General features: G+C 44.9%; 1 protein-coding gene across 13 annotated transcripts in view; it reads left to right on the forward strand.

The window, feature by feature from the left end:
• Nucleotides 1-18,665, forward strand: part of SLC16A7 (solute carrier family 16 member 7) — a 475,851-nt gene that overhangs the window by 69,738 nt on the left and 387,448 nt on the right. For 2 of the 13 annotated variants that reach the window (XM_069229061.1, XM_069229056.1), the window contains exon 1: nucleotides 9,719-9,836. The exons of 9 other annotated variants lie outside the window; for them this stretch is intronic. The gene's annotated coding sequence lies outside the window, so the exon portion shown is untranslated. Of the gene's footprint in view, nucleotides 1-9,717; nucleotides 9,837-18,665 lie in introns of those variants that run through there. 2 more of the 13 variants (XM_069229067.1, XM_069229063.1) reach the window with 2 other exon arrangements.

Genomic DNA, 18,665 nt, shown 5'->3' on the forward strand with positions numbered 1-18,665 from the left:
GCACTTGAAAAAAAGGCTGGGAGCAACCTCTCAAGCCTCCAAGAAAAGGACATTGTGTACTAGGCCTCAGATCTAGGATGGCTGAGTACATAAAGAGGGCTTCCAAAAACCTTCAGGCCAGCCAAGAGTTGCAGAAACAATGGCATGACCAGAAGACTGTTGCCAGGACAGAATGTGTGGATCCTGGAGCCTATGGCTCCCAGGACACTCCTAGATAAATGGAGTGGACCACACACTATGTTGGAGAGAAAGGGTGAGGTCACCTACTTGGTTGACCTAGGCACTCCTAGAAGCCCCCACATGGTGCTTCATGTGAACCGCTGAAACCCTACTATGGCAGGTCTGACATGACTTTGCTCATGACAACTGATGAGGTACAGCAAGCAGAGAGTGATCTCTCCCTGACCTCTTCTCCCACAATACAGTAGATGGCTCAGTAGATGGGGTTGTGCTTGCAGACAGCCTGTCCGAGTCACAAAAAGATGACTGCAGAAACCGCCTGAGACAGTTCTCTGAACTGTTCTTCCTGATCCCTAGTCAAACTACATGGTGGGAAAACACTATTGACACAGGTGACAGCCTGCCTGTTAAAAGTAAAATTTACAGGCAGCCTGATCATGTCAGGGAGAGCATCACGTCTGAGGTGCAAAAAATGTTATACCTGGGAGTTATTGAGCCCTCTGACAGCCCCTAGGCTAGTCCTGTAGTCCTTGTCCCAAAACAACACTCCTAAAATGGTAAAAAGATGATGAGGTTTTGTGTGGACTACAGGGATCTCAATACTGTAACTTGCAGATGCTCATCGTATCCCAAGGGCAGATGAGCTCATAAATACACTCGCTTCTGCCAAGTATCTTAATACTTTTGACCTGACTGCTGGCTGTCGGCAGATCAAGTTGTCAGAATATGGTAAACCAAAAACTGCATTCTCTACTCCTAGTGGGCACTATCACTTCACAGTGATGCGCTTTGGATTAAAGAATGCACCTGTCACATTCCAGAGGTTGGGGAACAAAGTTCCTCAAGGCCTGGAAAGCTTCAGTGCAGCGTATCTTGATGATATAGCTGTCTTTAGCTCCACCTGGGAGGACTACCTGGTCTACCATGGGAATGTATTGGAGGCACTGCAGAAAGCAGGCCTCGCTATCAAGGCCTCAAAATGCCAGATAGGGCAGGGAAAAGTGGTTTATCTGGGCCACCTAGTAGGTGGTACCAGATTCAACCACTCCAGGCAAACTCCAGACCATTCTGGATTGGACTGCCTCTACCACACAGTCCAAAGTCAGAGACTTCCTAGGCCTGACAGGGTACTACAGGAGGTTCATTAAAAACGATGGCTCCATTGTAGCCCCTTTAAATTACTTTTTCTCTAAAAGGATGCCCAGAAAAGTTTTGTTGACAGCTAGCTGCCAAAAGCTTTTAATGACCTTAAACAGGCCATGTGATCTGCTACTATATGAAGAAGCCCTGATTACTCTAAGCAATTTACTGTGCAGACAGATGTTTCTGAGGTAGGGATGGGGCAGTACTATCTCAATTGAATGAAGAGGGCCAGGATCAACCTGTAGCTTTCATTAGCAGGAGGTTGACCCCAGGGAAAAGCGTTGGTCAGCCATAGAGACGGAGGCCTTTGCTGTAGTCTGGTCTTTGAAGAGCTGAGGCCATACTTATTTGCCACTCACTTCCTTGTTCAAACAGACCACAAGTCACTCCTATGGTTAATGCAGACGAAGGGTGATAATCCAAAACTTTTGAGGTGGTCTATATCGCTACTGGGAATGGACTATACAGTGAAACATACACCTGGGAGTAACCACTCCCATGCAGATGGACTCTCCAAATATTTCCACTTAGACAATGAAGGATCAACTAGTCAAGGTTAGACTTATTGTCCTTCCTTTGGGGGTTGGAAAGTACCCTCTTTTTGGCATGGTTACCCCCACTTTTTTCGTGCTGTCAGTGTGTTTTGATTGTGACCTCTGCTAATCAGGACCCCCAGTGACCGTCCTCTAAACCTCTAAATTTGGTTGATTAGGACTTAGCACACCCCACAATTGGCACACTGGTGCCCCCATGTAAGTCCCTAGTGTATGGTACTTAGTTACTCAGGGCATTGGGGCACCAAGGGTTCCCCATGGGCTGCAGCGTGTATTATGCCACCCATGAGAGTCCATGCAAAATGTGTCTGCAGGCCTGCCATTGCAGCTTGCATGAAAAGGTGTATGTACCCATTCACTATAGGTCACTTTGTCACCCCCATGGCATGCCCTCCTAACCCAGAGGGCAGGGTGCAGGTACCTGTGTGAGGGCACCCCAGCATGTACAGAGGTGCCCCTACGAACTTCAGCTCAATTTCACTGGACTTTGGAAGTGTGGGAATGCCATTTTACCTGTGTATTGGTCACAGGCCACTACCTGTGTCCAGCTACTAATGGTAACTCCAAACCTGGGCATGTTTGGTATCAAACATGTTGGAATCACACCCAAATACTGTTGCCACTATTGGTTGGTTGTAGATTCCATGCACTCTGGGGGCTCCTTCGAGGACCCCCAGCATTGCTCCTACCAGTCCTCTGGGGTTTTCCAGTTAGCCCGCACTGCTGCCACCCCTCAGACAGGTTTTTGCCTTCCTGCTGCTTGACCAGCTCAAGCAGAGGAAGGCAGAACAAAGGATTTCATTTGGGAGAGGAAGGCAACACTCTCTCCCTTTGGAAATAGGTGTTACATGGCTTGGGAGGGGTAGCCTCCCCAAGCCACTGGTATGCTTTGAAGGGCACATTTGGTGCCCTCCTTGCATAAACTGGTTTACACCTGTCCAGGGACCCCCAGTCCCTGCTCTGGCGTGAAACTGGACAATGGAAAGTGGAGTGACAACTCCCATATCCATCACCACCCCAGGGGTGCTGCCCAGAGCTCCTCCAGGTGGATACTTGATTCTGCCATCTTGAATCCAAGGTGGGCAGAGGCCTCTTGGACATCTGAGTGGCCAGGTCAGACAGGTGATGTCACAGCCCTCCCCTGATTGGTGGTCACCCTGCTAGGTGACCAATCCATCTTCCTGGGCTATTTAGGGTCTCCCTTGCGGAGGGTCCTCAGATTTGAAGTGCAGGATTCCAGCAGGACTCCTCTGCATCATTTACTTCATCTTTTGGCCACCGGGACTGCAACTGGACCCTCCAGGAACGAGCAATCTGCAACTCAAGTGACAACTCCGCTCTGCAACATTGTTTCTCCGGCTCCTTCCAGCAACTGCAACATTTCCCTGCCTGTGCATCCTCTGAGGTCGACGAGTCTTCAGCCTGCACAAGAAGCAATAAGGAATCTTCCTTGGAGTGAAGGAGTCACTCCCCTGCATCCGCAGGCACCAACTGCAACGACAACCGGCTGCGTGGATCTTCTCTCCTCCGGAGCTGCTTGGATCCTGCATTACAGGTGGTGGTTTGGAGTGATCCCCTTGGTTCTCTCTACCAGTTGTCGAAAGTGGGAGACGGTAAGCCCTTGTCTCTCCTTGCAGGACAGTTCCCCAGTGTACTGTGACTCTTGAAGGTACCTAGGCTTCTTTGTTCCTCCTCCAAGGGATCTTCAGGCTTTGTGTTGTCCCGGCCTCCGGCACTCTTCCCTACAAATCATAGTCTCCTGCCTGTTGCTCCAGCGACGTAGGACATGGGACTGCTCTCCAGGTGTGCAGAGTGGGCCTCACTGTGACTCCTGTGCCTGCTGCCTGTAGGTCACCTATGGAGGCTTCTTCCTCTTCTTGTGACCCTCACAGCTGCTAAGGGTCACCTTTGACTCCCCTCCTTGGGTCATGTCCCTGGACCTTGCTGGTCCTCTTAAGCCTTGCAAAACCTTCTTCTTTGAGTCTTGCATTTGCCAAGGCTTGTTGGTGATTTTCCAGCACCACTGACCAACTGCATCAACCAACGTGGGACATCACTTGCATCACTTCTGGAACTCCTCTTCTGCTCCTGTGCTGCACTGCTGACTTTCTTCATCCACTGTCGGCCTGGCCCTGCATCCACAGAAGGATGGGTAGAGGCTCCTTCCAGGGCTGGACATTTCACCCCGAACTGGACTTGGTCCCCTTCTTTTGCAGGTCCCCCCTTTGGTTTCTTCCAGTTTTGTCTGGGTTTTGCACAATCCTTTTCCAAAGTTCTCCTGTGTGTTTGGAGAAAACCCAGGCACTTACCTCTTCTTTCCTGGTCACTGGTGGACACCCTGGTACTTACCTTTTGGGGTCCCTAGTTCCTCTAGCTTCCCTCTACTGGTTCCACTTCCTTGGGTGGGGGACTGCCTTTCACATTGGTTAGGTTTGGTCTCCCCGTAGAGCCTTCACTATTTGGTATCGTTTTTACTATTTGCTATTGCTTTCTATGCTAATCACTGACTTCTAATGTGTATATAATAGTGTGTTTACGTACCTCTTATTGGAGTATTGCATATTCCGTATTTTAGTATTGGAGTTACTATAATAAAGTACCTTTATCCGTGTGTGGTTCTTTCATGTGTGTAAGTGCCTTGTGACTGTAGTGGTATTGCACAAGCTTTGCATGTCTCCTAGATAAGTCTTGGATGCTCATCCACAGGCTCCTCTACAGAGCCCTGGCTTCCTGGACACTGTCTACACCTCACTAATAGGGGATACCAGGATCTGATATCAGGTGATAACAGAGGTGTTCACCACCCACCAGGCGGGCTTCCTACACCCATCACCAGGCTGATGGGTCTTACTGAGCTAGTGTTGGGAGGAGCCCACACTTGCACCTGAATAGGGCTGAGCTTGTCCTCACACAAAGCAGTCTCCAACTCCCTGGAGTGTGTCTGGGCCAGTACAGGGTAGGCAGGGCCTTGTGCACTACAAAGACTTCTCTGAAGTTTGTCTACTGGCCAACACCCCACTGTGAAAAGTTGTCCAGTTCCAGACTCCACTGCAGTTCACAATCTGACATTTTTATGGCAAAAAATCAATATCTTAGTCAGAATCCAATATCAATGAGTGGGGTCAAGGTTGTGATGTGTAGAAACAATTGCTTTTATTACTTTACAAAATCACCCCACTTCATGTCATTAAAGCTAGGTGGGTTGTCGTTCTAAATACTGGATCGTGGTTGTGAAAAATGTGGGAAGCACTTCATTAAAGTAATGATGGAAAAGTTCATTTTTATACATTAAAAATAATTATGTTGCTAGACGCCTCTTTTGTAAGGCTGGGTGCGAGTTGTTTAATTTTCAGTGGCACTCTTTATGTGTAATATACGTGTCAGAACAGCGATGAAGAGAATTATGAACGTACTATTGTGGATCAATGTTTAAAATATAATTGGTCTTGAACTAACTGTTAAAGATAAGTCAGGTTACAACCAGTGTATGCAAGTATAATATTAAATGCAAGTAATAACATATAAGTCTTTGTTGACTTGGACAGTTATTTCAAAGGTAGACATGTATAATATTGATTGCACGTACATATTATATTTGTTTGACAAATAGAACACATGAGTATGTAAGGTAATTGTGGGAATGTTTGCATTGTTTTAGCAGAAGTTCACAATGTAAACAAGAGAACCGGCATTCAACCAGGATGCAGATAACACGCTCTGCTTAATTCTGTGGCTATCTTTTTTGTTCTTATTTATATGTTTATGGTTAAACTACACCTTTAAGCAATACGGATACCTTCTGCTTATGCTTAACAATGTGCAGGCGTTCTTAGGGTATAGTTTAACGTTTACAGTTTTTAGCACGTAAAACAAGTCCTTACCACTTATTAATCATATAGCGTAGTTAATCCTAAATGAGAAAGCCACAATTCAGCATGCAGTTTTTTTGTTGATTTCCTAATTAAAGTAGTGTGGGGATAAAAATCAAGATAGAAAAAGAATTAGTGGGACATGCACATTATATAAGTGTGAGAGATTATTGAGGAACACATCGTAACAGAATAACCCGTGGTAACATATACAATTTTGTTTTAAATGTACATACTAATACGAACTATGATATAATGTTTTTATTATTAAAGATAGATTTGTACTATAATGGCAACTGAGGTGATCAAGTGTTTTAGTTATTATGCTCATTTTGCTCAGCCTTCATCTATACATCGTTAACTCAACAGAACACATTAACTTTATATATCTAAGAAAACAAACTATTGTACGTTAGATATAGGTATGTCATCGGAAGTTGACCTGAAAAGGTTGGAAGGATTCAGCAGATTATTATAGCAAGGAGATGGTAAGATTTATTTTTATGGGGTTGTGCATGCCCACCTAAAGCTGCGCCTAACTCTCCACCATTGAACGTCTGATATTTTAGAATTTTGAGTGGGTAGGTGGTTATTAATGCATGTTTGTATTTGTGGAAGCCTCACTCAGGCAAAAGCCATGATCCTTGTCAAAGTGAACCACAACAGTCACTAAATTAATCTGTACTCAACCCTCTCATAGCTTGGCACAAAACCAGTCAGGTTTAACTTAGGGGCAAATTACTTCCAAAGTCTGGCGCAAAGAGATCTGTTCTCAGTAGAGGAGGCTGAGTGTCATGGACAGTAACCGCTGTAGCAGAAAGAGCCGGTAAAGCTTTGTGGATGGCTGTAGCGCAAAGAGACGGTGAAGCATCCCAGATAGTAGTTGCTGTAGATTTGTGCTGGTGGTCTTCACTGGCTGTCATTACTGGAGTGTGAAGTGCAGGTTTTGCTTTTCAAGTCATCACTGATAGTGACTTTTGATGGCAAAGAGCAGGTATCAGCGGAGCTTCACATTGCTGGTTGACGTGGGCAGGAGATTCTTTGTGCAAACGGGCCCATTCACGTTTGCGAGGAGCCCAAACCTCAGTATTTTTACTTTCACTTTGGGAGGAGTACACCCTGATGCCAGCCAGGGGTTTAGGACCTTGGGAGGCACCTCTTGGAAATCAGGGCCTCACCCTAGCAGAGGCCAGCAGGGCTCAGCCAGGTCCAGATCTGCAAGGCAGTTCCAGATGCTTATTGTGCCCCTGTATCTCAGGTATACTTGATCCTTGGAGTCACTCTGCTTAGCCTGGGATGATGGGAAGGAGATCCAGTCTTCCTTTTGAGACAGCAAAACAGTCCTTCAGGCAGCAGTAGTAGTAGCAGGGTAGTCCTTTTTCTGTAACTTACACAGATGTGGGACTGTTCTGAAGAGTGGCTTTAAAAGTCCATTATTTATACCTAGTGTGAGCCTTTGTGTGAGTGGACTCCCTCTCCTACCCCCCACATCTAGTTTTGGAAAGTTCTTCTCCTTCCTTTGTCAAGCCCTTAAAGTGTCTGTGGGAGACACAAGGCAGGGCAGGCCTGGTGACTGGTTGTTTGTGCAGGAGGCAAAGCCCTTTGAAGTGTAAGTGGGGCTAGGTACAGCCCCTTCTTTGTCATCCTGCTAGAATAGCCCATGCTGTCCACACCTAACCCCCCTGCCGTTCTCTTTGTGTTACTGTTTGGAAGCAATACAGAAACCCCAACAGCTTAACCATTCACAGTTGTGTGACCCAGGACACTCACAGAAGGCACAAATGGTTGGGACCAGACAACAAAAGTGGCATTTTCAGTATTCTAACTTAAAATCCAATATTACCACTAAAGATTAGTTAAAATAACATCTTATATTAGTGTAAACAGTATATTTCTATCTGCTCCCAATATAAAATTAACACTTAATAAATGTAATAAGGTAGCCCATTGTTTGTCAATGGGAGAGATAGGCCTTGCATTAGTGAAAATGATTTTGAGTTTCTCTCTATTAGAATATGTAAAACCTAAGTACACATATCCAACTTTTTAAATCAATGCACCCTACCCTATACGCCTTTAGGATCTACCAGTGGGGTGGCATATAAGTTAAAAAGGAAGGTTTAGAACCAGGCAAAAGGTTTATTATGCCAGGTTGAAATGGCAGGTATAAACTGCACTACATGCTGCCGTGGCAATAAGTGATACAGGCCCACCAGTAGCATTTAATTTACATTCCCTGGGTACATGTAGTGCAACTTATCAGGGACTTACAAGTAAAGTAAAGCTAGCTGCCAAGTAGGAAGAGAATGACCCATAGAGCTCTCATGTGCATGTCTGTTGTATCATGTGTTTAACTGTGTCAACAGCAAGTGATAGGGTAAGCAGTCAGAACATTGTGGCTTCTTCAATTGTTTGATATGTCATCTCAGATAACATGCAGTGTGGATTCAGTTCTGTGCTTTGACTCGATTCAGCACTGAAGAAATTGAGAAGAAGGTGAGATGGAAACAGCATTTTGTAAATGTTAGATAACAAATTTAGCCAGGAGTGTTTCAGAAAGGCTAAGGGTTGCAAGAGGAATCTTACTACTTGGAATTGTGTGAATAATAGACATTCATTTGGAAACTGCTCTCCGTGGCCAGACATCCCTCTGAGTATGTATGGCAAAGGGCATCCACAGTTCAGACAAATCTCACCTACTGACTTAATGTGGCTGCTATTGATCTGCACATGAGGTATAGGTGGACAGCCAGGACCATTCAATTTAGTGTGTCTGCATTAAAAGCCTAAACTCAGCCAACTAAAATCAACAGCATTTAGGCAGTATTTCTCTATGGCTTCACAAATGAGAGGGCAAGCATGGACCAACTGGTCAAAGGAATAGTAAACCAAGAAGAGAATGTATACACTCTGAAATGGTAGCTCAGATTTTCAGACACTCTTAAATTGACTAGAAAAGGAAAGGCCACCTTTGGCAGAATTATATGGATTTGGCATCTCACAATCCAGACAACCCTGAATGTGACTGTTATTTCAACGCAAATCTGTAACAGATCTGCCTCCACAGTCTTATCAGTTAAGGTCAGTCTTTTTTGTTCAGACTGCTCTCGGGGTAACTGCTACGGAGTCTCTGAGGTGCAGCCTTAGGGGTTGCTTCAAGGACCAGGGACGCTGAAAGACCTCCCCCTGCGCCCATCAGGCAAATATGTACTATATGCCACACGACCTTGCAGAGAACACCATTGAACCCAATCCTGATCATATGTGTGTGCTGAAGGGAAGGACCCCAGTTCAGAGACTGAATGGGCTTTCCATGGAATGTATTGGCAGATTATTTTTCGAAACCTAGTGGGATTACCACCTACGTCACTCACTAAACTCACACCTCCCGCATCCATCAGTGGCTCGATAGACTGACTATAGTTAATTAAACACACACTACTGAGTGTTGGGTTACATTTGTGGTTTGTGCTCTGGTGTGTATTGTCAAAACAAATTGAGCACGTCCGTGGCCTTGCTTCTTTTTGAGCAATCTGAAAATAAAAAAGAGCAGATCAAATAAAAAAGACTGAACAGGTGCAGGGTGGAACAGCTTTCATTGCCACATGCATTAACACAATGTTATTGTTTTTTATCAGAGCTACTTGTGAAGTCAGGGAGGCAGCCCCAAACTTCCTCCTTTCCAGTGCCTTACTCTGAATTAATCATCCCTCTGATTCTCATTCACCCGCCACATGCAGTTTTCTCGTGGTGGTGGTGGTTTGGAGCGGGGGTCTCAGTTTTGCGACTGCTTCTTTAAAAGCCAGTAAAGAAATAAAACAGCATCCGTCAAGCATTAGCCACTGTTGCAACACAAAAACCTTTCCTCCTAGTAGAAGGTCATGCATACCTAAAGCACGAGCGGGCTGCCGGCTCCTGCTTGTGTTAAGTAAACAGTTGGGAAGGCACAGGTCATGTCAACCAATGAGGACGGGAACACGCTCTTATAGACTTGCATTTCTCACAAGAGCACGGAGTAGGTGTCAAGCGACTGTGTCGTTAGCTGCAAGATCAACGCATACTTCTGGACCTCACACCATAACAGTTCCAGGTGCTGTACGTTTTTTTTGTTTTGTTTTTTTAACTTTTATTGGAGCACATGAATGTGAGTTTAGTCATCACTTGTATATTTGTAGGAAGCCAAAATATTTTACTTAGGCCAGTGAGTTTGTAGTCTGCAGGGATTTTGTAGTCTGCAGTGACCTTTTCAGATTTCAAATTATCTGATAATTCGTAATTATAAAATTGGATTTAAAAATGTAATGATTCTTACTGCGCAGATGTAGCATAAGTTATTAAACCGGTTTAAAAAATGTTTGGACTCCTCAAATTCTTTATTGTGATATTGGACGGGTTACAGCCGATTCCGCGTTGAATTGTGAGTATTCTCCGTCATATAATAGAAACCTTCCGATCCTGGAAATTAAAAAGGCTAATCTGACCATGACTACAAGGCTTTAGTACGAGTACCAGGGGGCAGAGTTCCCTCTCTGTCCCCTTTCACCAAGCAGATTTTGTAATACAAATAATAATGCATGCATAAGGAGCTTGCAGAAAACATACACGGTTCTTAAACAGCCCACAACCATACTATAATTGTGCAGTCTTGTAGTATTTAGGTGTCTTCGGTTTTGTCCTTATAAAACTGTGCAAATCATTCGACTATTAAGTATAATTCTGACATTACGCTTGTATACATTGATTTAAAAGCAGTTTCGTAACTATACATTTCTTGCATTAGCTGTTAGAAGCATTTAATTTGTAACTTAAGAGTGGCTTGGAGTATACCATTTTAATAAGTCGGCTAGTCATGTTTTACTTGAAACTGCAGTTTCCAGGAGCTATTTTTGTCACTAACATAGCTAAGTGAGTTATGCACTTGAGGATGAGATCTTTGCAATCGCCAAGTTGGAGGCAGTTGAATCCCAGCCGGGCCGACTCAACCTTCCAGACTACCTAAATGGACAAGGACACTGCAGGTAACTGGGTAATAACTACACCTGTCCTGTTCATTATTATAAAGCGTTGTATGAAGATAGGGAGACCCTATGTTCTTTAGGGAGCCTGGGTATACATAACAAAAAATAAGGCAGTTCAGTATAGATTTACATACGTAACAACTTTACATGTAATTTAAACTACTGTTAGGGGATATGTGTAACAAAAGGCGAGAGAGATTTTACTGGCAAGTGTTGAGGTTGATAGTGAACAAATGGGGAACATGGTACAAAGAAAAGCCATATTTTTCATAAGAACCGCGCACAAGAATAGAATGGTTAAACAATTGGATAGCAGGTATCTGATAGTTCTGAACCCCTGGTCAAGAACTGGATAAAGTTCTCAACCAGGCAGTAAATGTGTAATAGGTGATCTAAGGTAATGAAATGTCTATGTAGTGGATTCTAAGTCCACGGTTTAGATTTGCATGATTCTCACTATTTGTGTACACACCTTTTTAGAATAGCTACGTTTGAGGTCTTCTGTTCTAAACCATATGCCATGATGGTGTTCAGCGATGGAGAGCCATTATTGATAAATCACTGGCGTTATGCGTAATGTCAGATCAAACTAAAAAAAAAACTGTTTCATAATCTTTTGTGTGTTCTATTATCATTAGGTTTATTGGACTCCATTATTTTAAAAGCCTTGTATTAGACAGTTCTGTGGGTTCCAAAGCAGATGCTGCAAAAATAGTATGACATTCAAGACATAAAAATCCATCATACGATCAAAGAACTATGCATACAATACTTTTAGGTCCAATTTGCAGGATTGGATTTGGAGTGTCATCTGATTCGCAGTGTCTTTTCTTATGGCACCACACTGTGAATGCTTGTGTCAAACTGTGCAAAGTCTGCCGACTTAATTGTGTATCTACAAATCTGGAGTACAGTACAAGTGAAGGACAGGGGTAGTATTGGTTCACCTGCCAAATCCTATTAGATTTGGTACAATGTACATCTGTCAAGAGAGGTGTGGTCATTTTTATTCCATTTTGATCATAAGCAACTAGCCATGGAATAAAGAACAGTCAGAAACTAGCAAGGAATGATTATGGGACACCAACCAGAATGGGGTTTCTAATGTACAAGTATGATGTGATTAAAATGTCAGTTGTTTTCAGTTCATCTGGAGACAAAAGCTGCTTGATTGTTTGCTCTGTTGTTATCCAAGACCCTTGTTTTTTTTACAAATACATATACTATACATACTTAAGTACAGGGGCTTTCAGTCAGACCTCTTCATCCATTGGTCTTGTGTAGAGTCATTCATATTTGACTTCCACCTACCGCAGCAGTACTAGGTCAGTCCACTTCAGCCATTGTCTTACCTGACTTTGAGTGATGGAATTCTGCTGTTGCAAAATGTGCACGTCTACACAATAGGTAGTCATTTTAGTGCCAGGACTACAAGTGTGATGTGAGCTTTCACACCAAGTATAAATACATTGTGGCTATATTTTTATCCTGTTCAGCTTGAGGAATGTCAGTCTACCGAAACTGACAAAACTGCATATTACAGAGAATTGCTAAAGTTGCAAGATACATTTTGCACAGAAAACATTGTTTTTGTAAAAAAGGCATGTCATCAAGGGAAAGTTAACAGGACGGGGAAACATAATTGGGAAGGGGGACTAACCCCCTTTAAACAAAAGAAATGGAGAGTTGAATATTTCATCACAAATGGTTTTCTCTGTAAAACAAATCATTGAAAAATTAAAAAAAAAAAAAAAAAAATGGTTACATGGGAAAAACTTGTCAGAACTCCTTTAAGTATATTTTTAGTCTAACATAAACTTTTTAGACAATGCTTGTTTTCAACAGCCAACACCACGACTATTGACGTTGTCAGTGCTTGTTTTAAATGAGTGTGGCTGAAAATTTGTAGAGTAGGTTATTATATTGATTTGATGTGACTGTTGAGATAATCCTTTATCATGCAATCACAATTTCAGCACGGTCATTATTAAGAGCAGGGGAGAAGCCATGAAGATGAAGGTCACTCCTTCACTGACCCACCACTGCTTTTCTCCTTTCTTTCACTATTCCCTCTTTCTCTCTCTCTTCTTTTTCTCCCCCCTCTCTCTCTCTCTATCCCACCTACAATATCTCCCCCCCTAACCCCTCCTCCCCTCTACCTTTGCCCTCCCCAGTATACCTCCACATACCCCCAAAGGGAGTATTGAACGCTTGTCAATCTCCCTTCCCCTAATCCACCTCGTTACTATTGCTCTGCACGGCACCTCCCCCCCTCCACCTGCACAGTTTATCTTAGTCCAATTACCAAGGCTGGCCCTGTCTCCAGCGGGGCCCACCAATTACAGATCGTCTCCCAGAAATGTTAATGGCCTGACGCACTTTGTAAAACAAAAAAAATATATTGTCCTACCTTCAATCCAAACGGCTGACATAGCTCTTCTCCAAGAGACACATCTTGACAGTGTAGAATCAAGTAAACTACGCAGGGACTGGGTGGGAAAGGTACTCCAGCTGTTGCCCTAAGCAACAGGAGTTGGGTGGCGCCTACGGAAATGCAGGGTTGCGATATTGCTACGTAAGACACTGCCCATAACTGTAATTAAATCATGGGTTTACCCAGAGGGGAAATATGTGTTTGCCAATCTAAAGATGGGAGACTCTTCGATCTGTGTGGGTTCCATATACGCACCAACCGGTCCTAAAGAATAGTTTTTCTTACAAATCAACCGCCTTCTGGCTGAAATAGGAGCAACTCGGTCTATAATAGGGGGAGACTGGAACCTGGGACAAGAGTGGGACTGGATAGGATAGGTCCTCTTGATGTTAGTAATGATCATGACAGAGTTCTCCTAACTGACGTCATGGCATATCCTGGACTAGTGGACTTCTGGAGGGTTACACATGCAATCGACAAGAAATATACTTTCCTGTCGCCAGTACACTGAACTCTATCCCGACTGGACTACTTTCTAGTGTCGCACAACATAGCGGCCCAAATACAAGACACTCACATACTGGAATGCGGTCTTTCTGACCACTCATCAATTCAGCTATTAATCCGATTGGGTCTGATGTATCCAGGACGCAAACCCTGGTGCATTACCGTTCAAAGCTACAGAGCTCCCCAGGGCAAACTGCACCTGCAGACCCATATGTTCACTTAGACGTGTGACAATGTCTGTACTGTCACCTCCAAGAGGGCTCTATGGGCTGCAGCAAAATCGACCCTAAGCGGACAAATGATGCGAGATGCGGCACTAGACAATAGGGACAGGAAAGCTCGTCAAAAGACCCTAGAGGACGACATACGATGTCTTACGCGACAGTACACCATCCAGCCATCTGTTGGTACGCGCTGCTCCCTGGAATGCACCCGCATGGCACATAACAAGCTTTACACGTCTCAAGCCGAATATGCACTACATCGCTTGCAGGGACGGCACTATGAGCAAGGAGAGAAGGCTGGATGATTGTTAGCAGCACAGCTCTGTCAAAAAGAGGCTGCCCTGGCCAACCCGGCCATCACATTCTCTAATGGGGAGATACTCACGCGCCCCCAGGACATCGTTAATGAAGTCATGACTTTCTGTCAACATTTATACACCCCTCGGTGTCTGACTAGAGGCCTTGCTAATGACATTAATCTGCCCCACCTCTCGGCTGACGGCCGCGCCCTCCTTGACGGAGAGTTAAGTAGGGCAGAAATATAGTGCAAGCCATCTCCAATCTTTCCCACCATAAAGCGCCAGGTGAAGATGGTTTCCCTGGGTAATGTTATAAGTGGGCTGACGAACAGGCAGTTAGCCCCGTCCACGAGGCACTCGGTGAGGCATGTTGAGAAGGCTCTCTAGGTGCGATATCCAATAGTGTAACGATAGCTGTCATACCAAAACCAGGACAGAAACCAGTACTCTGTGGCAGTTATCAACCCATATCTCTCCTGAACGGGGATATCAAGATATTGGCTAGCGTTTTCGTGGCTGGCCTGCGTAAAGTTATCCCATCCTTGATCCAACACACTCAGGTGGGGTTTGTACCGGGACGCACTTCTAAGAACCACTTGCGTACTCTTTGCTATACTCTGTGGGAATCCAGGAACATGCCGGAAGAGGCTCTTGACCTATCCCTAGATGCTGAGAAAGCTTGTTTCCCGTATTGAATAGTCACCTTGGCAAACTTCTGTCTGGGAGATCAATTCATTGCCAAAGTTTGCCTGCTCTATGACCAACCCGTGGCGGAGGTCAACTGCAGGGGCTTTCTATCAGACCCCTTCCCAATTCGTAGAGAGAACGTGGCAGGGTTGTCCTCTTTCACCGCTTTTGTTTTTGCTAACAATGGAGCCCCTCGCTGCTACTATTCGCCAATCCCAGCAGATTAGAGGAATACCCCTGACAGGTGGAACCTCAACAATATACCTATACACTGATGACATATTACTCACCCTGACTGACCTGACTAGATCCTTGCCGGCTTTACTGGAGATCATAGATGGGTTTGCGAATTCTATCCGGCTATTGGGTGAACTGAGACAAGAGCGAAGTGCTGCCCCTCTTGCTAATGATGACGAGAGCTGCAATACATGGCTTTCAGTTCAGCTGGACCCGGAACCGCCTCAAATACCTGGGTATACTTGTCAACTAGGGTTTAAAATGTATGGTAGCAGCTACCCTAGACCCCCTCATAGCTCGCATGAAACTGGACTTCGCAAAGTGGTCATAACAGGGCCTCTCAATGTGGGGTAGAGTACAGGCAGTGAGAATGGTCACGCTCCTGCGTTTTACCTACGTTCTTGGTATGCTCCCCCTTCAGGTGCCCCTCTCAACCCTCAGGCCGATAGACTCAGCGTTGAGAGCTTTCGTGTGGGGTTCTACACGCCCACGACTAACACCGGCAAAGATAACAGCACGTCCCTCCTACGTGGGCCTAGGACTTCCTTTGGTGGAACATTATTCACTTGCTTTCCATTTATCCCAACTGGCATACATGTTACCGGAGTCCCCGGAACAACCACAGTGGATGATCACAGAGAAACTGCTGCTCTTCCATCATGGCGGTCTTAGTGGCCTGTACTGTAATGGCTCTTCACAGATTAGCCCAGCCAACCCGATACTGACGGCGATGCATGCAGCAAGGTGCAGGGCACGCGCTTACTAGGAATACATCCCTTTGTACACGCCCGGGCCCCCATATGGGGAAATAACAGCCTGCAGATAGGGGGAACTACCCTCAATTGGCCACAGTGAAGCCAGGCTGGTATTGACTGCATAGCCCAGGTTATCGGAGAGGGGATCCCCAAGCTATTTGATAAACTATGAGAGGAGTACAATCTCCACCCAAGACAAGAATGGCATTACAAAAACACTGTCTCCGACAATATATGGGTGATGCCCCCTGGGAGCTCAAGACCTCACCTGTGGTTACCTATACTAATACATGGGGTAGCCATGAAGGTGTAATGGCAGGCCTGTATGAAGTAATTACCTGACATCTCTATTCGCGGCCCCCCTTGAAACGCCACACTCTAAACAGCAGGCCCAGGTGTAGACAGACTGTACCGCGTAAGACTGGTCGGACATCCTAGACGCCCTAGACAGAGGCACTCGGGAAGCCCGACTGAAATTCTTCAGATAATCCATGACTAGTACTGGACTCCTCTGAAATTGCACAGAGCTGGACTCCTGCCACATTCGAATTGCTGGCGGTGTTCGGAAACCCGATGCAACTTACTCCATATCATATGTGAATGTCCGTCGATCCAATCACCGCTTACCCCCTCGCTCACACTCTTACATAATATGGGGCCTTTCCCCAACTTGTCGCAACTGCTGCAGAGATTGCTGCATAAGGCGCTAGCAACAGCAAAAATCTGCATCCTACGGCACTGGAGGTCAACAGTGTCCCCTGCCCCAGAAGAGTGGATTGCGGCAATGATTTGAATAGCAACACATGAACGTGTCATCTATAATTTACAAGACCAGGCAGCCCTGTTTAATCAGGTATGGGCCTCCTTCCTCACAGGGGTATCATGACTCACTTATCATTGACCACTATTACTCTTCACTCTTTCCAGCCACTGCTGCCTCAGGTGGGACATCAACATTCCTCCCCCCTCTCCAAGATCATATCCCCTCCCCTTTTCCAACTCTTCCCACCCCCCCTAGTAATCTCCCTATTCCTTGAGTGCTCTCTGGCCCGGTTCACCATCACTGCATCCCTTCACCACACTGATTTTCCTCCTCCCCCTCCCAGCCATTCTCCTTCCCCCTCACCCCACCATACAAGCATATATCCCCAGGGAAACAAACAACCCTCTTTTGCAGCCACTAAGCTCCACTACACACACCCCATGCAGTGTACTGCAGACCTTTAGCCACAGCCTCATTATACCCCTCACCCTCTGACCTACGAACGTGTTCCCTTGCTTACCCACCTACCTATTATCCTTTTCCCCTTCTCTTCCTTCCTTTTCTTTTCTTCTCCTCTCCCTCCTTTACCCCCCAACCTATCAAATGTCCTCCATCAGCCCATTTGCGGACTATCTATCTTGCAAGCCAGAGGGCATCGCCCGCTGATACACCTTAACATGGACTGTTACTCTCAGTGCCCTATGTTCTCTCCTAAGCCTTAACTTGACTGCCAGCATTTAGCATTTGAACTGGTAGATAGTTTGAACACCCCACACACTGACTACTAGTCTGTAGATACAATGCTAGGCATTATGATTATCGCCTTTATTGTTATACAGTGAAACAAAATGTCACGACCGATTTAAACACTCAGACACAACAGTCACCAGGACGTTATACCCCAAACGGCGGCGCACACTTCCCTCAGACTACAAATGTGTACCGTCAATCCCCATTCCTTTTTCCTTGAGGGTTCCAGGTCATCGCTTGCCTGGTGGTGTTTGACACAGGCTTGAGAGAGTGTGATCTATCCAGCCCCAAACATCTTCTCAGGATTTCTACATGGGCAGGGAGTGGGAAGTCCGTTGCCGTAGGTCATTGTTGCTCATGGTGTTTGGCCAGTGGATTAGGAGGATTTTCCTCAGACAGGTGTTGATGAACTGGCGAGGGGTAGGGACAGTGTAAGGTTTTTTTTTTATATTTAAGAACTTCATGGGCTGGGTCGGATTTTCCACACTGGGCTGGTCAACAGCAAGAGGATAGTCCAGCAGAGCTTCAGCAGTCGACTTCCTACATGTTCCTAGCTAGGTAGAGAAGAGCAGCACTCAGCTTCTTGTTAAGGAAACAGCTGCAGATGTCATACACGTACATGTCCAAAAATGGGTTCAATGAGCTTTACGGACAGTGGTTACTTCCAAAATTAGGGAGTTAAATCATGATCCACTGCCAATAGGAGTCAGTCCATCCACCAATGTCTAATAGTAATACTAATAATGCTGGCATAAGGTTTCCTCCATTGGCCACAGCTTATTCACAGATGACCTGGTACATCTTCCAAAAAGCTGTTGTATTTCTTTGAAACATCATTCGAAGAAAGAACCAGAAAACAATTGTTGGCAGCATCCATCCTTCATCTTGCAACTGTATCCAGTTGATTGCTGGTGTATAACACCCAACAGTAATTCATCATTCAGTAAAGTAGCAGTGGCAACACATATTTTACATTTCATATTTACCAAAACAATTGAAAATATGTTTACAGTGAAACTATAAGTTTGAAACTGATAAGCAAGAATAAAAATGGTGTATCTTATTATGCATTAGATATTTCTGTTTAGGATATTGGGTCTTAAGCATAAAGAAGGCTGTCTTGAATGATGCACATGCATGTGAATCTTTTTGTTCATACGTTTAAAACTTTTAATTTTACTTGTTTTTTGTCAGCATTTCAAAATATGTGCTTGTAGATAGTAATTTTGGTGCCCTGTATAGGGA

Source organism: Pleurodeles waltl, chromosome 4_1 (assembly GCF_031143425.1).
Source record: "Pleurodeles waltl isolate 20211129_DDA chromosome 4_1, aPleWal1.hap1.20221129, whole genome shotgun sequence".
In the NCBI taxonomy this organism is placed as follows: Eukaryota; Metazoa; Chordata; class Amphibia; order Caudata; family Salamandridae; genus Pleurodeles; species Pleurodeles waltl.